Source organism: Palaemon carinicauda, chromosome 28, assembly GCF_036898095.1.
Source record: "Palaemon carinicauda isolate YSFRI2023 chromosome 28, ASM3689809v2, whole genome shotgun sequence".
Lineage (NCBI taxonomy): Eukaryota > Metazoa > Arthropoda > Malacostraca > Decapoda > Palaemonidae > Palaemon > Palaemon carinicauda.
Genome location: NC_090752.1, coordinates 64,131,427 through 64,150,601, shown reverse-complemented (window position 1 = coordinate 64,150,601; position 19,175 = coordinate 64,131,427). Strand labels below are relative to the sequence as shown.

At 35.9% G+C, this 19,175-nt stretch overlaps 1 long non-coding RNA gene across 1 annotated transcript in view; it reads right to left on the bottom strand.

Annotated features, from left to right (window-relative positions):
* Nucleotides 1–9,076, bottom strand: part of LOC137622073 (uncharacterized) — a 33,634-nt gene extending 24,558 nt beyond the window's left edge. Inside the window, exon 1 of the long non-coding RNA XR_011040345.1 lies at nucleotides 8,975–9,076. This is a non-coding gene — a long non-coding RNA (uncharacterized lncRNA). The remainder of the gene's footprint in view (nucleotides 1–8,974) is intronic.
* Between the last annotated feature and the right edge of the window lie 10,099 nt (nucleotides 9,077–19,175).

Below are 19,175 nucleotides of genomic sequence, written 5' to 3'. Positions count from 1 at the left end.
GCCAATGAGCGGCGAGGATGACAGCGAACACATCTGACTACCATTCGAGCCGAGCGCAAAGTGAGCTCAAGCACAGGTGTGTGTGTGTGTGGGGGGGTTAGCAAGCTACCCTCCCCTACCCCCGCTAACTAGCGGTGTGGGTAGTAAACCCTCATTAAATTTTAATGGCTCCTCATTTCAGCTATGCCGAAAGTAATAACCCTATTAAATAGCGTGGTTTGTATTCCAGTTATGGAACAAAAGTAGTTTATTCCAAATCTTTGTTAGTTGTGCTTTGGGTAAAGTTTGACAAGCCAAACTGTATAATTCTTTATACTGTATTATAAAATGCAATTTTTAAACAAATCAATACTTATCTCTAAAATTTAGCTAACTCTAAATCCCAATAACCCAATTTTTCCACATTGGCAACCTTGACACCACCTATTCTGTCCCGTCATTGGTAACGATGAAGGTATCCAGATGCATAATACCAGAAGTGGGGAAGGCTGGGTGCAATAGATAAATTATCCAGGTAAGTATTACTATCATCATTTTAGTATGAAAATTCCATATTAATAAACATTACCTTAGGATAATTTATCTAGCCCAATTAGCCAGATTGACAAGGGGAAACTGGAAAAACTTCTTTTTAAGAATAGGATGTAACAACAATGATTAAATTAAGCAAAAAAAAATACTGGGCCTAAACCTAAACAATTCTTACTTGAAACAAAGTAAATAGCAAACAGAAAGGCCAAAGAAGAATTGAAGGTCAGTCCTGACAATGATCGGCTGCACCATAACTCAGAAGGGAAAGGACAGACTCTCATCCGGCAACCTCTCAGCAGAAACATTAAAATGCTCTGGCCTAGAGACACTTACCCACCACAAAGCTAAAGGTACAGAGAGAAAATAGACTAGTCATCACTAAAGGGAGTCAGAAGACAAGATCATTGGAGAAGTGGCAGACAACAGCAGAAGGGAAGCAAACAAGACTCCCGTGACAAACGAAGAAGACCGCTTCTTGCTGAACTACCTCTTCCTCTCACAAGAACGAGACCCAAAGGCAGGCGAAAACACTAGTGAAGACTACCAGAGCCAAACAAGAACTCGCAGGGTGTGAAGAAGATTAAAGACTTAAAAAGAGACTACAGTACAACAGAAAATTCGGCTCAGAGAAAAACACAATTCTTCTTCGTAAAACCACAGATGACAAAAGACAAGCCGTAAAGAGCCAAACTCATCTCAGCAAAGGCTCTAATCGAGAAAGAAAATAAGTAAAAGAAGCCTAAATATCTTGTCAAGAGGAAACCCCAACGCCCTCCTATTGCCTCATAGCCAAAAAGAAAGGAATGCAAAAACAGAGTTAGAATTGGGAGGGTAGCCAGGACAGCCTTATTACTAGATCCTTAAAGCTGCCAACTAGAAAACACTAATGAATGCCAAAACACTCCTGAAAATTTTATAAGAGGGGGAGGTATAGTTGGCAACTCCATCTCCCAGAGATAATAACAGGTCTCGCTGGTTCAGTGTTAAATGAAGAGGGGAACTCCACTGGTACAGTGTTAGATGAAGGGGGGAACTCCACGTGTACATTGTTAGGTGAAGGGGAAACTCCACTGGTACAGTTAGGCAAAGGGGTGAGCTCCACTGGTACAGTGTTAGGTGAAAGGGGCAACTCCACTGGTTCAATTAGGTGAAGGGGGTTAACTCCACTAGACCAGTGTTAGGTGAAGGGGGGAACTCCAGTGGTACAGTATTAGCTGAAGGGGGTAACTCCAATTGTGCAGTGTTAGCTGAAGGGGGTAACTCCAATTGTGCAGTGTTAGCTGAAGGGGGTAACTCCAATTGTGCAGTGTTAGCTGAAGGGGGTAACTTCACTAGTACAGTGTTGGTTGAAGGGGGGAACTCCACACACACCAGGGTCGCAAACACCAGCAGACTGTCCGTCGCCTCACAGAAAATGCTTTCCATAAAGAGAGGGAACAGGTAGAAGGTGGCACATGTGCATGAAATGAGAGCCTAAACTGATGAAAACACAGTGTTAAAAAACTTGGAGTTATGAAAAACGCGAGCCAAGGTCGCCAACCCTGACCGAGAACATCTGCCTTCTAACTCCCAGAGGAGCTGCCATTAAGTAACATCAAGAGTCGGCAGATAGAGATTCGCTTAACAACAAAGGCACCCTGTTAAACCCCATAGTCATCAGTGCAGGCAGCAAACTACTTTGTCGCCACACTCAATAAGGTTCTGTCACCAAGAGAAGAACACTGGAATGGTACCTCATTCTAGTGGAATGAATACCCGCACCGATGCATTGTTTCAGCGTTAGAAGACACGAGGGAGCACCACCCATGACTTTGTCGCTAAGTTTTTCCGACTTTTTACTATAGTCTATGGGTATCATCAATCACTTTGTTTATAATTCTGTACGTATTGTTTTTGTTATAATTCTTGTTAATCTAGTTTTTAAGTATGATGTCTCTTTTTTATTTCTATTAATTCTTATGCTGTCTGGAGACATTGAGCGAAATCCGGGACCAGTACGTCCTAGATTTCGTCAATGTCGTCTTCTGTATTGCAATATTCGTGGTCTTCATGCAAATATCCAAGACCTTACAGTTGCGTCCAGACAGTATGATATTCTTTTGTGCTCAGAAACTTTGGTTTCTAATATGAGGCACTCATCTGAGCTCCTTATAACTGGTTTTAACCCGAGAAATGCGGCAATGTCATTTTACTACAGTCCCGTGGTGCGGCTATCTTGACAAAAATACAATGTTTCAGAATCTAACCCATAACTATACCAATGTTTTTGTAATAACTTCGTGCATGTATCATCCAAATATTTTATCCTATATCTTGTTTGTTAATTTGTTATAAACCATCAAAGTTAATTTTAAAGCGCGAGGTGGAATCTTGCGGGATGGCCAATGGGTGAGTCTGGATTGTCTTTCATGGGTAGGGGGGGATGGGTAGTATGTTGTGTATAACCCACGGTATCACGGGACTCTTTGCGCCCGGTAGAGGTTAGCGATTCTTATTTACTACATTCCGTATTATGTAATGAAGGTTTTAGGCTATTTTTAACAAATAGCCTTTACTATATATTGAAAAGTGTCGTGATAAAAAAAAAATACTTTATATTTTCAAATCCTATGATAAAGAATTGTATCTATTCCTGAAATAATAATGATAATTTTAGTTGATGTAGTCACATTTACTATTTACAAACACTTTATTTGCTTCGTTTTTTTCCTTTATCTATTCATAAAGTGACTATTGTTACCATTGCAATTATTTTAAATCTGTTCAAAATAGTATATCATATTTAGAGAGAATATATATTTTTACTTACAATTTTGATAAACCAACTTAGAATATTTGAAGGAACAAATTGACTAAAAGTAATGCAATATCATAGTCTTTTACAAATATATACATATATATATATATATATATATATATATATATATATATATATATATATATATATATATATATATATATATATATATATAGTTGTAACCTAAAATGTCATAATATCTAAAGTACATCAAGATAGCAATAATTATATCATATTGAAAACATAATAATTATTATTGGAATCTTCTATAGATAAACATAGTAACTAATAAACTCATGACCTGGCCTATGTGTTCAAACTAATGACAATAGGTTTTTATGACATTTTTAAGCATTTGTATATATTAATGTGTATATCAAAAGCATCACCCCATTTTAAAATATACAGTATTTACGGTATATACAAAAGATATAGAAAATTCCTATTATGGATATACATAATGAAAAAAGGCTATATAAAAAAATTCTTAAAAAGATTATTCTCTCTCTCTCTCTCTCTCTCTCTCTCTCTCTCTCTCTCTCTCTCTCTCTCTCTCTCTCTCTCTCTCTCTCTCTCTCAATATTTATTTTGGGTATGCCAGTGACGAAAGCAGTCGGTTGGACATGAAGGCACATTACATTACATTATAATAGTAACTCATACTCCTTGTAAACAACCCTCCACTTACTGATAATAAAATTATACTTTGTAAACAAACACTCGCGGATATTCAAAACAAAAACATTCGGTATTGTTGTCGTTAATATATAACTAGGCAACCGCCGTCCTGACGTAGGATTTGAGAGTTGCCACATGTTTTATTTCCCTCCCTACACAATATATTACGATGTGATATCGTTGGTGTGTATGAGTATGTATAATGTTATATGTTTTTTTTTCATCATTTATGTTTCTAATATGTTAATATAAAACCATTTTTAACTGAAAATAATTACAATTCGCCTTTTTCCCTTGCAAAAAAGTTAAATTCCATATATGGAAAGGTTTTATATTATACATAATTATATAGGTAAAATAAAGTTATAAACATTAACATTTCTACCAGAAATATTATTTTATCATAAGAAAAATAATAAAAGTCGAATAAGTTCACAAGGGAATTTGCAAGAAGAGATAGAAAATTGCGCTCTGAAGAGGCTTATAGCAGTCTCCCATACAGCCGCTCAAGAGGCTTGTAGCAGTTCTCGGGTTAAGAAGCCAATAATGTTGAAACGTGATGCCATCCCTAGGGCCAGGGGAATGGCGGTGTATATTAGGACCGAGTACCCTGCTTCTCATAAGTCCTGCTATCAATGTGGATGTCATGAGATTCAGGTAATAAAAGTTTGTGGCAGGCATAACAACTTTTATTTATGTTCGATCTACCGGAATCCAGACATGGATGATTCTATCTTCAATTGTCTTCTTACCATTATGGCTAAGATACAAGAAGATGATAGAAAGGCTTCTTTTGTCTTTGTTGGTGATTTTAATGCTCACCATAGGGAGTGGTTAAGTTCTATCTCTCCTACCGATCGCCATGGCTTAAGAGCTTTAGACTTTGCCTCTGAATCAGGCTGTGAGCAAATCATAAATGAAGCTACTCACAGGTCTGGTAATTGCTTGGACCTCGTATACACTGACTCCCCTGGCGTTATAACTGGTAAGGTTGGTTCTCCAGTCGGGACATCTGATCATGCCTTGATTTCATTATTAGTGAAGACTGAGCAGCCTGTCCCTGATATATCATATTCTTGTAAAATTTATATGAAATCCCAAGCAGACTGGAATGGGATTTTACATGATCTTTTGTGCTTGAATTGGTCACAATTATATAATAGTGTAGATCCTGTTGTCCCTTTGAATGAGAATCTAGTTAACATAATTGATAGGCGTATCCCTTCTCGTGTGCTAAGGTACCGAGTGAAGGACAAACCGTGGTTCAATGATGATTGTAGACGTGCTTTTTTGGAGAAGCAGGAGGCCTATCAACTTTGGAAGGGTAACAGATCAGATTTGACCTGGAACAACTATACTCAGCTTCGAGCTTTTGCTCAGAGAGTTTATGCCTCAACTGAAAAGGAGTACAATTTAACCATAAAAGAAACACTTTCTGGTACAACTCAGGAACATAAATGGTGGTCTACCCTTAAATCTGCACTCTTTGGTGTAGAGGCAACAGTTCCTCCTTTACTTAAACCAGATGGCTCAGTCACTCACTGTCCAAAGGAAAAGGCAACCCTTTTGGCTGATGTTTTTGACAGTAAACAGAGTAATGAAAAACTTGAACTTCCTCATTCCTGTTTTCCTGAGGCTAAACTAACTAGTTTAGCTTTTCGATCTCGTGAGATTAAAGCTCTGTTGATGGACCTTGATGCTTATGGAGGTGTAGACCCAAATGGTATTTTTCCTTTGTTTTTTATAAAGACAGCAGATTTCTTAGCTCCAAAGTTATCTGTTATTTTGCGCAAGTTAGCAAGAAGAGGAGCTTTTAGCACTAGTTGGAGAATTGGTAATGTTACTCCTCTATGTAAATGTGTTTGTGGTAGCTCAAGTCCCACTGATTACCGCCCAATTTCCATAACTCCCATATTATCTAAAGTTTTTGAACGTCTTCTGGCAAAACGTCTTAATAGGTTTGCTGAAGGTAATCATCTACTCCCTAGTTTGCAATTTGGTTTTCGTAAAGGCCTTGGAGCATGTGATGCCCTTCTTACAATCTCCAATGCTGTACAGAAATCCCTTGATTGTGGTCGGGAAGTTCGTATGATTGGCCTTGATTTTAGTGCTGCCTTTGACCGTGTTAATCATGAGGCCCTTGTTTTCAAACTGAAACAGTTGGGAGTGGGTGGGTCGTTTCTTAGCATTATTACTGATTTTTTAAGTAATAGATCTCAAAGAGTTGTTGTTGATGGGCACCATAGTGATTATAGGAATGTGATATCCGGTGTTCCACAGGGTAGTGTTCTTGGCCCATTACTTTTTATACTATATACACATGACATGTGGTTTGGCCTAGAAAACAAGCTTGTTGCATATGCAGATGATGCTACTCTCTTTGCATCAATTCCATCCCCTGAATGTAGATCTAGGGTTGGTGAATCCCTTAATAGAGATTTAGCTAGAATTAGTGCATGGTGCAAATTATGGGGTATGAAGTTGAATCCTAACAAAACTCAAAGTATGATTGTAAGTAGGTCAAGGACGGTGGTTCCTCAACATCCGGATCTCAGTATTGATGATGTTTCTTTAAATATGTATGACTCTTTCAAAATTTTAGGTGTGATTCTCGACAGTAAATTTACTTTTGAGAAACATATAAGGTCTGTGTCTTCTTCTATTTCACAAAAAATAGGCTTATTGAGAAAGTCTTTCAAGATTTTCGGTGATCAATCTATTCTGAAGAAGTGTTTTAATTCTTTCATTCTACCTTGTTTTGAGTATTGTTCTCCTGTCTGGTCTTCAGCTGCTGATTCTCATCTTAATTTGTTGGACAGAAACTTACGGTCTATTAAATTTCTTATTCCTGATCTAGATATTAATCTCTGGCACCGTCGTTCAATTAGTTCATTATGCATGTTGCATAAGATTTTTCACAACTCTGACCATCCTTTACATTCAGATCTCCCTGGACAATTCTATCCTGTTCGTAATACTAGGCAGGCAGTTAATTCTAATAGCCAGGCCTTCTTCATCACGAGGCTCAATACTACGCAGTACTCTAGAAGTTTTATTCCAGCTGTGACCAAGTTGTGGAATGATCTTCCTAATCGGGTGGTTTTATCAGTAGAACTTCAAAAGTTCAAAGTTGGAGCAAATGCTTTTTTGTTGACCAGGCGGACATAGTCTTTTTATAGTTTATTTATGACATATTTGTTTTTGATGTTGTTGATAGTTTATTATATGACATGTCTGTTTTGACGTTTCTTATTTTAGAATGATTTATTGTTAATTTGTTCTCTCCATTTATTTATTTCCTTATTTCCTTTCCTCACTGGGCTATTTTTCCCTGTTGGAGCCCCTGGGCTTATAGCATCTTGCTTTTCCAACTAGGGTTGTAGCTTGGATAGTAATAATAATAATAATAATAAGAGCTACTGCAAACTAGTTTTCGTCTGATTCGTCAAAGCACTGTACAAAGTTACAGGGCTAGCTATATTTTCCTAGGGTAATGTTTATTAATACTTAGTGATGTACAGTAACGCTTTGGTAACACTTTCAAAAAGAATTTGTAGTGAGGTAGGTTAAGTTATCAGGATATACCTCAATAATTTGATTTTATCTGTAGCATTGTATGTCAATTTTGGATATATCCTCATAATTTGATTTTATCCACTGCATTATAAGTCACATTAGTTGGGAAGGAGGGGGTATTATATGCTGGCTAGGTAGGATCCAGCATCCTATGTTAGGTTAAGGTTATTACGTAATTCCGTAAATCTAATAAGTGGTAATGTTGGAAGAGGCAGTAAATCTTGTTTAAACAAATGAGGCAGCTCCATAGTAATACTTTGAAAGTTTGCATAAAATCATATGTCTGGACCATGAATTATGATTGAGTATATAATGTTGTAAGCTAGATTATGGAAGATCATGTCAAGATGCACCCACCTAACTTGATTCAATTTGCGTTTTCTTAGGTATCGCTAGGTGGGAGAGGAATACAGATTAGCTAGGCGAGGTTCTGTAGCCTAAGCTAGGCCATCTCAATTGTTCTCTGTGTATTAACATACATTGTAGACTTTTTGCAATATTACATAATGAGCAATGAATTTTGATTTAGAGAATATGACAAAATTTATGGACGTCTCCTTTTTCTGGTTAGTGCATTGCATTCAATATGTGCTTAAGCCTACCCTAAAATCCTGACTTACCATCTGGGTTACCATAACCTGGGAGCTGCGATACATCAAACCTTTATTAGGTGCTTTAGGCCTACCTAAATGGATTATGCTTAATGTGTTTAAGGATTTGATACACTAAACGGATTACCTGTAGAATAAACCAACATGGGATATTTAGGTGAACACAATCACCCAACCTACCAGAATAACCAGATTTAAAAAAAATTTCTGTCATACCTCTAAAATTGACCACTTAGGTAGTTTCATGGGTTATTGGCAAGAAAAAATCATATTTTTGCCTATTTCCAATAATTCAGCGTTATAGTGTAAAAGAAAATTGTCACATATATTTAGTCTATGCTGAGTTTATTAAAGATTTAACTTGAATATAAAACAATGTCAATTTTTTTTCGACCATAGGTACCATATAATTGAGTTAGTCTAAATACTTCATTGACCAAACAGTAAAAAATAATTCGAAATAAAATAGCCTATAATTTCAAATCGAAGAGAAAAGCCTTGTTGAAGATTACTCTAAATCGGAGGCCTCTGAATTGTTTCATAGTTTTGTAGCACATTACAACCAATTTTAGTTATATGTTAGCCTTGGACTTACGCAACACATAAGATTTGGACCTATAAAAGTTATGCCATTGGTAAAATGTCTTGGGCTAGGAATGGCGACCCAAAATGGAGTAGGCCTGTCAACACTGCTAACTATATATCTTTCCATTTTTATTTGAAAATAACCCTACAGACACTTTATCATACCCGACTTGGTGTCTAAATCAACTGTACAAACCTTTGGAAAAATGTGGAACGTTTAATTACTGAAAATGTCGGCAACATGAAGAGAAATTCGTGCCTTGGTTTCCTCACAACAACAAACGGTAGTCTAATGACACACTCGACAGCGGAATAATACATTTGGCAGAAATTTTGGAGTATGGAAACATTTTTCCTTATTTAATCATAATCTAATAATGTCTTTCTTTTGATTACCATAATATAAAGATTGAACAAAATATACTATATTAAATTCACACTTAACTCCGCTGGTTTTACGATAAGGGGGTAGAAATATTACGAACTACTTTCCTGACTTTTTACACAGATTTTTTTTCTTCTAATTTTTATGGAAACAATCAAATGCATGAGCACCCATCTAAAGAATGGACACATTTATATGCCCTCAGACACACGCAGATTACACACCTACATACATACATACACACACACACACACACACACACACACACACACATATATATATATATATATATATATATATATATATATATATATATATATATATATATATATATATATATACAACAACAACGTATGCAGCTCTTTCTGGTCCACTGCAAGACAATGGCCTCATACATGGCCTTATACTTTCAGGAGTTTGCTCACAGCAAACCAACCTAGTATGGGTGGCCTGGACCAGTATAGCTTGGCTGGTCATGGCGATACACAAATCCTTTCACCACGCTAAGGTAATCTCACTGAGAAATGATATATATATATATATATATATATATATATATATATATATATATATATATATATATATACACACACATATTTATATATATATATATATATATATATATATATATATATAGGCTATATATATATATATATATATAGGCTATATATATATATATATATATATATATATATATATATATATATATATATATATATATATATATATATATATATATATAAGACAGGACAGAATTAGTAATGAAACTATAAAAGAGATTACTTAAGTGCCATATGTAGATGAAATCATAGTGAGGGGTAGATGGAGAAGGTTTGGGCATGCTCTTCGCACTCCCCAAGAGAGATTAGTTCACCAAACTTTCAACTGGGCTCCACAAGGCATAAGAAGAGTTGGAAGACCCAGACTTACATGGCTGAGGACTATGAAGCGTGAAGTGGGAGATGATGAATGGAGAAGTATTGATTTAAAAGATCAAGATAGAGACGACAAGCGAAATCTAACTGAGGCCCTTTGCATCAATAGGCGTAGGAGGAGATGATGATGATATGTACAGTAAACATACGATTAGAAGATATTTGTTAGTATACAACGTCCGGGGGAATTAGAGAAAAACAAACATTGGAATAAACATAAACAAGGACACGAGAATGAAGCGATTGATATCTATATAACAGATCTAAAACTGGAATAAAAGTAAAAGACAAAACAATGATTAAAAGTCTTAAAGGAACCTAGAAACTTACTTGAGATCATAAGTGAACAGGCAAATTGAAAGTAGGCCTAGATATAAACCTTTATAAGGTATCATGATGGAAGTCTAGGGTTTTATATGATATATATATATATATATATATATATATATATATATATATATATATATATATATATATATATATATAAGAGAGAGAGAGAGAGAGAGAGAGAGAGAGAGAGAGAGAGACGAAAGGTAAGAAAGGGGCTGAAAGGGGTTGTGTATTGGTTATGGAATGACTGATTTTTCCAGGTAATCATATGCTTCATAGGTATTGCAAAATGTGGGGGAAACAGTTTTCAAGACTTTACATGTTAATAAAGTTGAAAATCAATTATTATTATTATTATTATTATTATTATTATTATTATTATTATTATTATTATTATTACTTGCTAAGCTACGGCCCTCGTTAGAGAAGCAGAATGCTGTAAGCCCAGGGGCCCCAACATGGAAAATAGCGCAGTAAGGAAAAGAATACAAGGAAAAATAAAGTACTTTTGGAACAGTAACACCATCAGAATATATATTTCCTATATAAACTATAAATGGCACTACCCAAGACAAGAGAACAATGTGGAACTGTCTGGCCAGTCAAAGGACCCCATAACTCTCTAGTTTTGTATCTGTGTGCCGGTGAGTGATTACACTTTTGCGACCCTATAAATATCCTGATTTAACGCGGATAACAAAAGGCTATCGAGTGCAATATAGCTACAAGTTTTCGTGAATAGTCAGTGATTAGTTTGAGGTCAGAGAAGTGGGATAAAACGTCGGCATAGAATAGTTATCTTGTGAATTATTAAAAATCTAATCAAGATGGCTATGTACAACACGGGCAAGGCTTGGAGAGACATCGCTGGACTCAGCAAAAGTAAATTCCATGAGTTGGCGAAACAGGAACTCGACAGTCTGATAACAGAGGTCACTAGTAACGTCAACCAGTGTGACGGAAAAATATTCGCAGACATATTGAAACAATATGATCCAATAAACTGGAGCAAATCTGCGGAAAACAGCAAAATAATAGAAGAAATTCCAAAGAAGATCCAAGTGATAAAGAGACTTGTAAAGAAAGTCTACATCAATCAACACATTCCATCAAAGAACAATAAGAAGTCCAATATGGTAAATATGCTGATTGATGCAATGGGAAAAAGAATGCCAAAATGGTGTAATACATGTAAGATATGGTATTCCATTAATAATCCTCAACAATTGATTAGAAAATGTGATGCCTGTCATGTTCCAACACACCCCACATGTGCTGAAATACAGCAAAAAATAGAAAATAAAGACACAAAGGTCTTCTGCTCAACATGCTTAGTCTGGATAGAAAATATAATTAAGTCGAGACTAAATCTGCAAATAGTTGAAGATAAAGAAGAGAAAGAAGAAGAAACAGAAGAAGAAGAAGAAGAAAAAGAAGAAGAGAACAATGAACAGGATATGTGTAAGGATGCAGAAGAAATCATTGATATAACCTATGATGCCATCCAACAACATACTTATGAAGAAATAAATTACCAGATGGAAACAAATAATAGACCCAAGAGACTCTACCCGGACCTACATAATTTTAGGGAAGAGCAAGAACAAGAAAAAATAGAAAAGAAGGATATAGTCTGCAATATGCTGAAAAGAGGGAATTGCAGATTTGGCAAAAGATGCTACTACAAGCATCCAAAGATATGCCATAATTATGAAATATATGGTAAATGTGCGTATTTAGACGGATATGGAGACGAATGCAGAGATCTCCATCCAAAAATATGCAAAAACCTAAAAGAAGGAAAAGGATGCAGTTACAACAAAAAATGTCGATATATGCATCCTGCAACTATGAATGAAAGTAAGAAAACTCAGCAAACTGAAAAGAAAAATGAAAGCAAAAAAGAAACAAAAAAAGAAACAAAAAAGCAGGCCGTGTATATACTGCGCTATGAACCAAGAGCCCCAAGATATGAGGCCTTCCAACCCAAACCTGCACATTTAGAGCCCTACTACAAAGAATGCATCTATAATGCCAGGGGTTGGTGCAGATATGGGGACAATTGCAGGTATACACACACAAATAAATATGAAGGCGAAAGAGCAAATATAATAGAAAAGTTGGATTTTTTAATGGCAGAATTCCGGGAAATGAAGAAAAGAACATCATATCAGAACAGGAAGGAAGCATGGGAGAATCCATATTATTACCAATATTAAATAATGGGGATGAAACACAAACCATAATAGTGATGAATGCACATGGTTTAGTCACGAGTAACTCTAAAAGGAAAATAGAGTTCTTAGAAGAACTATCCCAAATTGAAAAAGTAGATATATTAAATATAAGTGAAAGATGGTATTCCCAAGAGACTGGCAGTGATGACCAGATAAAGGGTTTCCAAACTTATAGATCAGACAGAAAAAAATAGGAATCAAGGGGGAACCGCAATATATGGAAGAGACATAAATCAAGGAAAAGTCTGTGAAAAATACAGCAACACAGAATGTGAATTGATTGCGGAAGAATTTGAATTTGAAAAACTAGTGAATATTGTAGTTTACAGACCCCCAAACACTAAGGAGTTTGACATAATAATAGAAAAAATAGATGATATATGTAGAAACCATAAAGACTGGAATATACTCCTATCCGGAGATTTTAACTTTCCTTTCGTGGATTGGAAAGAACGGATAGAAGAAAGTGGTTGTATGTATACATATAAAAAAGATAGTAATAGTAGCGCAGAAGATAAGAGGCAATTTGAAAAGCTTCAAGATATGCTATTAGAACATAATATGCAACAAATAAACCACATTCCAACAAGAAAGGAAAATGTCCTAGATCTAGTATTTGTGAATGAGGTGAATTATGTTAAAGAAATAATAGTGTATAACACGGGAATTTCAGACCACAATGTCATAGAATTGATAGTCCATTCCAAAGCAAGTGATCGCAGAATTAATAAAAGCACAAAACTTTGGGAAGGATATGGAAAATATAATTTTTACAGTAAGAATATAAAATGGTCAGAAATAAATGAAGAACTGAATAAAGAATGGAAAAATGTATTTGTAAGTGATAATATACAGGTAAATACGGACATACTGTACAAAATACTGGAGAAAATTGTTGAAAAATATATACCGAAAAAAAAACAATAAACAAAAGACGTACATACCAAGAGACAGAAGGATCTTATTTCAGAAAATTAGAAAGTGAAAGAAAAATCTTGCAAAAGAAAAAAATGTGTGGAAAATGAGGGAAATAAAATGTAAGATAGAAAATGCAGAACAAAAGATTATACAGTCGAAAGAAAATGAAAAAAGGGACTTAGAAGAAAGGACACTTCAAAATATAAAAAGAAACCCCAAAGTACTTTACTCCTATGCAAAAAAGATGAATAAAGGGAGATTAGAAATAGGCCCTCTAAGAATTGAAGGACGGCTAACGAATGAAAAAAAGGAAATATGCAACATATTAGCAGAAAAATATAAGAGTGAGTTCACACCAAGAATTGCGAATGAGAATAATGAAACAGAAATGAGAGAAGAAAATGTTGAATATCTAACGGATATAGATATTAATGAAGCAGATATTGTCACGGCTATAAACGAAATTAAAAATGGATCGGCAGCCGGACCAGATGGAGTTCCAGCGATTTTGTTAAAAAAAAAACTGCAAACACTATCGCGAAGCCGCTTGCAATACTGCTAAGACAAAGTGTAGATATGAGCGAGATATATGTTAAACATAAATTAGCTTATATAACCCCTATCTTCAAAAGTGGATCAAGACTAGAGGCAAGCAATTATAGACCTGTTAGTCTAACATCACATATTATGAAAGTGTATGAGAGGGTAATAAAAAAGAAAATAATGACCCATTTGGTTAAAAATAATTTGTTTAGTATGGGTCAACACGGTTTCGTGCCTGGAAAAAGTACACAGACCCAACTGATAGCACACTATGAAAACATATACAAAAATATGATAAATGAAAAAGAAACAGATGTGATCTATCTAGATTTTGCAAAAGCCTTTGACAAGGTAGACCATAACATATTGGAGAAAAAAATGAGAAAGCATAATATTGTGGGAAAGATAGGAAAATGGGTAAAAGAATTCCTGCAAAACAGAAAACAGAAAGTGGTTGCAAATGACGAGAAATCAGATGAAGCCCAGGTAATATCTGGTGTGCCACAAGGTACGGTATTAGCTGCACTGCTGTTTGTTATTATGATCTCAGACATAGACTGTGATGTTGAAAACTCCGTAGTGAGAAGTTTCGCCGATGACACAAGAATAAGTAGAGAAATTACTTGTGAAGAAGATAGGAACTCACTACAAAGAGATCTAAACAAAATATATGAATGGGCGGAGATAAATAGGATGGTATTTAACTCCGATAAATTCGAATCAATAAATTATGGAAACAGAGAAGGAATGGTATATGCATACAAGGGACCTAATAATGAGACAATCACAAACAAGGAAGCAATTAAAGACCTTGGTGTAATGTTAAATAGGAATATGTTATGCAACGACCAAATAGCAACACTGTTGGCTAAATGTAAAGCAAAAATGGGAATGTTATTCAGACACTTTAAAACAAGAAAAGCTGAACACATGATTATGCTTTACAAAACTTATGTGCGTAGTACACTCGAGTACTGCAATGTGATATGGTACCCACACTACCAAAAGGATATTGCGCAAATAGAGAGTGTACAAAGGTCCTATACTGCTAGAATAGAAGAAGTTAAGGACCTTGACTACTGGGAAAGACTGAAATTTTTAAAACTATACAGTCTAGAAAGGAGAAGAGAACGCTACATGATAATACAAGCATGGAAGCAAATAGAGGGAATTACTGAAAACATCATGGAGCTAAAAATATCAGAAAGAGCAAGTCGAGGTAGATTAATAGTGCCAAAAAATATACCAGGTAAACTAAGAAAGGCGCACAGGACATTAATCCACTACGCACCAGCATCGATAATGCAGCGACTATTTAATGTGCTGCCAGCTCATCTAAGAAACATATCAGGAGTGAGCGTAGATGTGTTTAAGAATAAGCTCGATAAATACCTAAGATGCATCCCAGACCATCCAAGACTGGAAGATGCAAAATACACCGGAAGATGCATTAGCAACTCTCTGGTGGATATACGAGGTGCCTCACACTGAGGGACCTGGGGGAACCCAAACAAAAAATAAGCGGTAGTAACTCAACGGGTGGCTGGTGGCCATATGAAATCTAAACTAAAAAAGAAACGTAAACCTACTGTGACAACATAGCGATAACCTTACTGCTGAAATCGAATCTCAAATAAATTTATCATGAGGGGCAGCAACAGGTAATGAATGAGCCCATTACTCTGTTTTCTCGCCTTTTAAGAGAAGTGGCGTGAAGGACAACCATCCATCTCTATTTCATGAAATATATCCCGTGATTATACCTTTCTAACGCTAAAACCTATTCCTTCTATTTCCGATTACTTTTTGTTCCTTTCTGAGTAGGGATACTTTAACGTGGTGAAAGGGTTAGCGTAGCGCCATGATCAGCTAAGGTGTACTAGTCAGGGTCACCCATACTAGGTTTGTTTGCTGGGAGCGATCAGACTAAAATCGTCCACCATCACCAATCTGCAGTTGGCCAGCGTGGTGAGGTAAACTGGCCAAACCTAGGCATGAATTGAGATGTCTGAGGCCTTTTTCCTGCAGTGGACTAGACACAGCTGCATTTGTTTTTGTTATTGTTGTTGTTTGATTCTTAGCACAATATCTCCAAATATTTCAATGTTTGTTAAAAAGAGTTATTGTACTATTAATACTATTGATCAGATTCACTATCCCGAAGGTTCGTATTAGGTTTCAGCTGATGTTTATAAATGTTTCTTTAACAGAGGAAAACAAGAGACTAAAAAGGGGGTTTGTGCCATTAACCTTGATTCCGCTCGCCAGGGGCCCAGACGTGGAGTTATAAAGACGCCAACATTCATCAAATGAATAAGTTTGCAGATGAGCACATGTCTCCAGGACACGTGAGGCGTCTTTACTTGTTTGTTTGTTTGTCATCTTTTTTTCTCGTTATTTATATTGTGGAAATAGTTCATATTTTCCTCTCATTATTTCTGTTTACCAATGGCATTTCTCTTGCACTTCCTATTTGATATACGGTATCCTCGTTTAGCTAATTCTGTATCGTTACTTAATTAATTCTCTCTCAGCTTTTAACTCATTCTCTATCATCCTTTAATTATTTCTAATACTTCTTTAGCTAATTCTCAATCTTCTTTTGACCAATTCTTAATCCTTTAACTAATTGTAAACACATCTTTAACTATATTGAAGTCAATACTTTGAGAATATGTACCCAAGGTTTGTCATCAAATAAGCGCTTATTGGCAGATGCCTCAACAAACTCTCTGACACCAAATACAATTTTAGCAAACAGTAACTCGTTAAGGTATGTTTTGCATTCAGCGATTGTTGCGATCTCATCGCTCAGCGATTATCGCTGATCCCTAATTACATTTATTCCTATGAGGCAGTTTTACAACGAGCGATTACCGCTACAGTCGCGAGCGATCATCGCTGGCTCCAAATAGTCGCTCGTTGCAAAACAGCCCAATAGGAATAAATGTCATTAGTGCTCAGCGATGATCGCTGGGCGATGATCGCAACAATCGCTGCATGCAAAACGTACCTTTAGACTACCAACATTAGTTGAAATTTGTTGCTCTTTTCCCCATAACAAACAAGTAAACAAGTAAATAAGGACCCAATATGACAAAGGTAATTACCTCCGCCAACGAAGCTGGAAGGAGTTTATGTTTTACCCCATGTTTGTGTGTGTGTGTGTTTGTTTGTGAACAGCTCTCTGACCACAATTCTAAACATGATGAAACTTGCACGATTACCTGTTATGTAAAAATATGGAAATGATTAAACTTTGGAAGGTCAAGGTCAAAGGTCAAGGTCAAAGGTCAAGGTCACGGTCGAGCAAAAGGTAGAGAAATAAGCTGACGCTGTGGAGGTCTGCGCTCTACTGAGTGTCCCTCTAGTTTAGAAATATGAAATAACCTTGAAAAAGAACAAACAAAGAGAAAAACAAAAATATTTAAAGAGATACACCTACTGTAATTGCAAGGATTAAATATAATAGGAGGCTAACAAATACACCAGCAAGTGTTCGACTATCGACAGATATCCACTTCGAACAGTTGACATCTTTCATCAACTATAATGAAGCGCTATTCTGATATAATATTCCAAGTGATAACGATAATCTCAGTCTTTATTATAGCCTCTCTCTCTCTCTCTCTCTCTCTCTCTCTCTCTCTCTCTCTCTCTCTCTCTCTCTCTCTCTCTCTCTCTCTCTCTATATATATATATATATATATATATTACATATATGTATATATAGTACTTGTGCATGTTAAGGTATGTTCACAATGATTAGACGATGTCTCAGCAGCGTCCAAAAATCGGACATAGTATCTCTTCGGACAGAATGTCCTGCAGATAGTTTTCAGGATAACAGCAGAAGTACATTCAATTTTCTCCATTTATTGTTTGGTGTCGACACGTGTTTCGGATCACTTTGCAACCCTTCTTCAGGACAACACTGAGTATAATTCCAAAACTTAATGTAGTCCTGAAGAAGGGTTGAAAAGTGATCCGAAACACGTGTCGACACCAAACAATAAATGGGGAAAAGTCAACGTATTTCGGCTGTTATCCTGAAAACTATCTGCAGGACATTCTGTCCGAAGAGACACTCTCTTCGTGGTTTGAACACCTCTAGGACATTGTGCATTCCTTGTGAAGATATATATATATATATATATATATATATATATATATATATATATATATATATATATATATATATATATATATATATATATATATTCAGAAGAACCACAGGGAAAATGAAAATATGAAATATAAGATTAAGTCCTGACTAGTTTCGTGATACTTCTTGAGAAGTATCTTGGCGAAGCCGTTTTGGAATGGAGTGGGAATGCACCGGATGTTGCGTCTGAGGTAGAGGGAGAGAGTGAGGCCGAGAGAGGCAGGAGAGGCAGGAGAAGGAGAGGAAACTGCAGAATTACCAACTCAAAGCTGAAGAAGAAAATGAAAAATGCATGACAGAGACCAGAACGTATCAGTGACGGAGCATTGCTGAAGAGAAAACTAAGAAGCCACGAAAGTTCCAATAGGCCTAAGAGAATAAAGGAAGACATAGATGATGGCCTTTGGGCATAAGGAGAAAGAAAGAATAACCCAGTAGGATCCAGAGACCAAAAAGGAAATGTATTTTTTGTTCAAGGAAATATAGTTTATGATTTCAATTGTTTATAAAGTCTAGATATATTGTGGTGTTGATTTGGTTGCTGGTTGTATAATACTACTAATACTACTGAATGTAGATCTAGGGTTGGTGAATCCCTTAATAGAGATTTAGCTAGAATTAGTGCATGGTGCAAATTATGGGGTATGAAGTTGAATCCTAACAAAACTCAAAGTATGATTGTAAGTAGGTCAAGGACGGTGGCTCCTCAACATCCGGATCTCAGTATTGATAATGTTTCTTTAAATATGTATGACTCTTTCAAAATTTTAGGTGTGATTCTCGACAGTAAATTTACTTTTGAGAAACATATAAGGTCTGTGTCTTCTTCAATTTCACAAAAAATAGGCTTATTGAGAAAGTCTTTCAAGATTTTCGGTGATCAA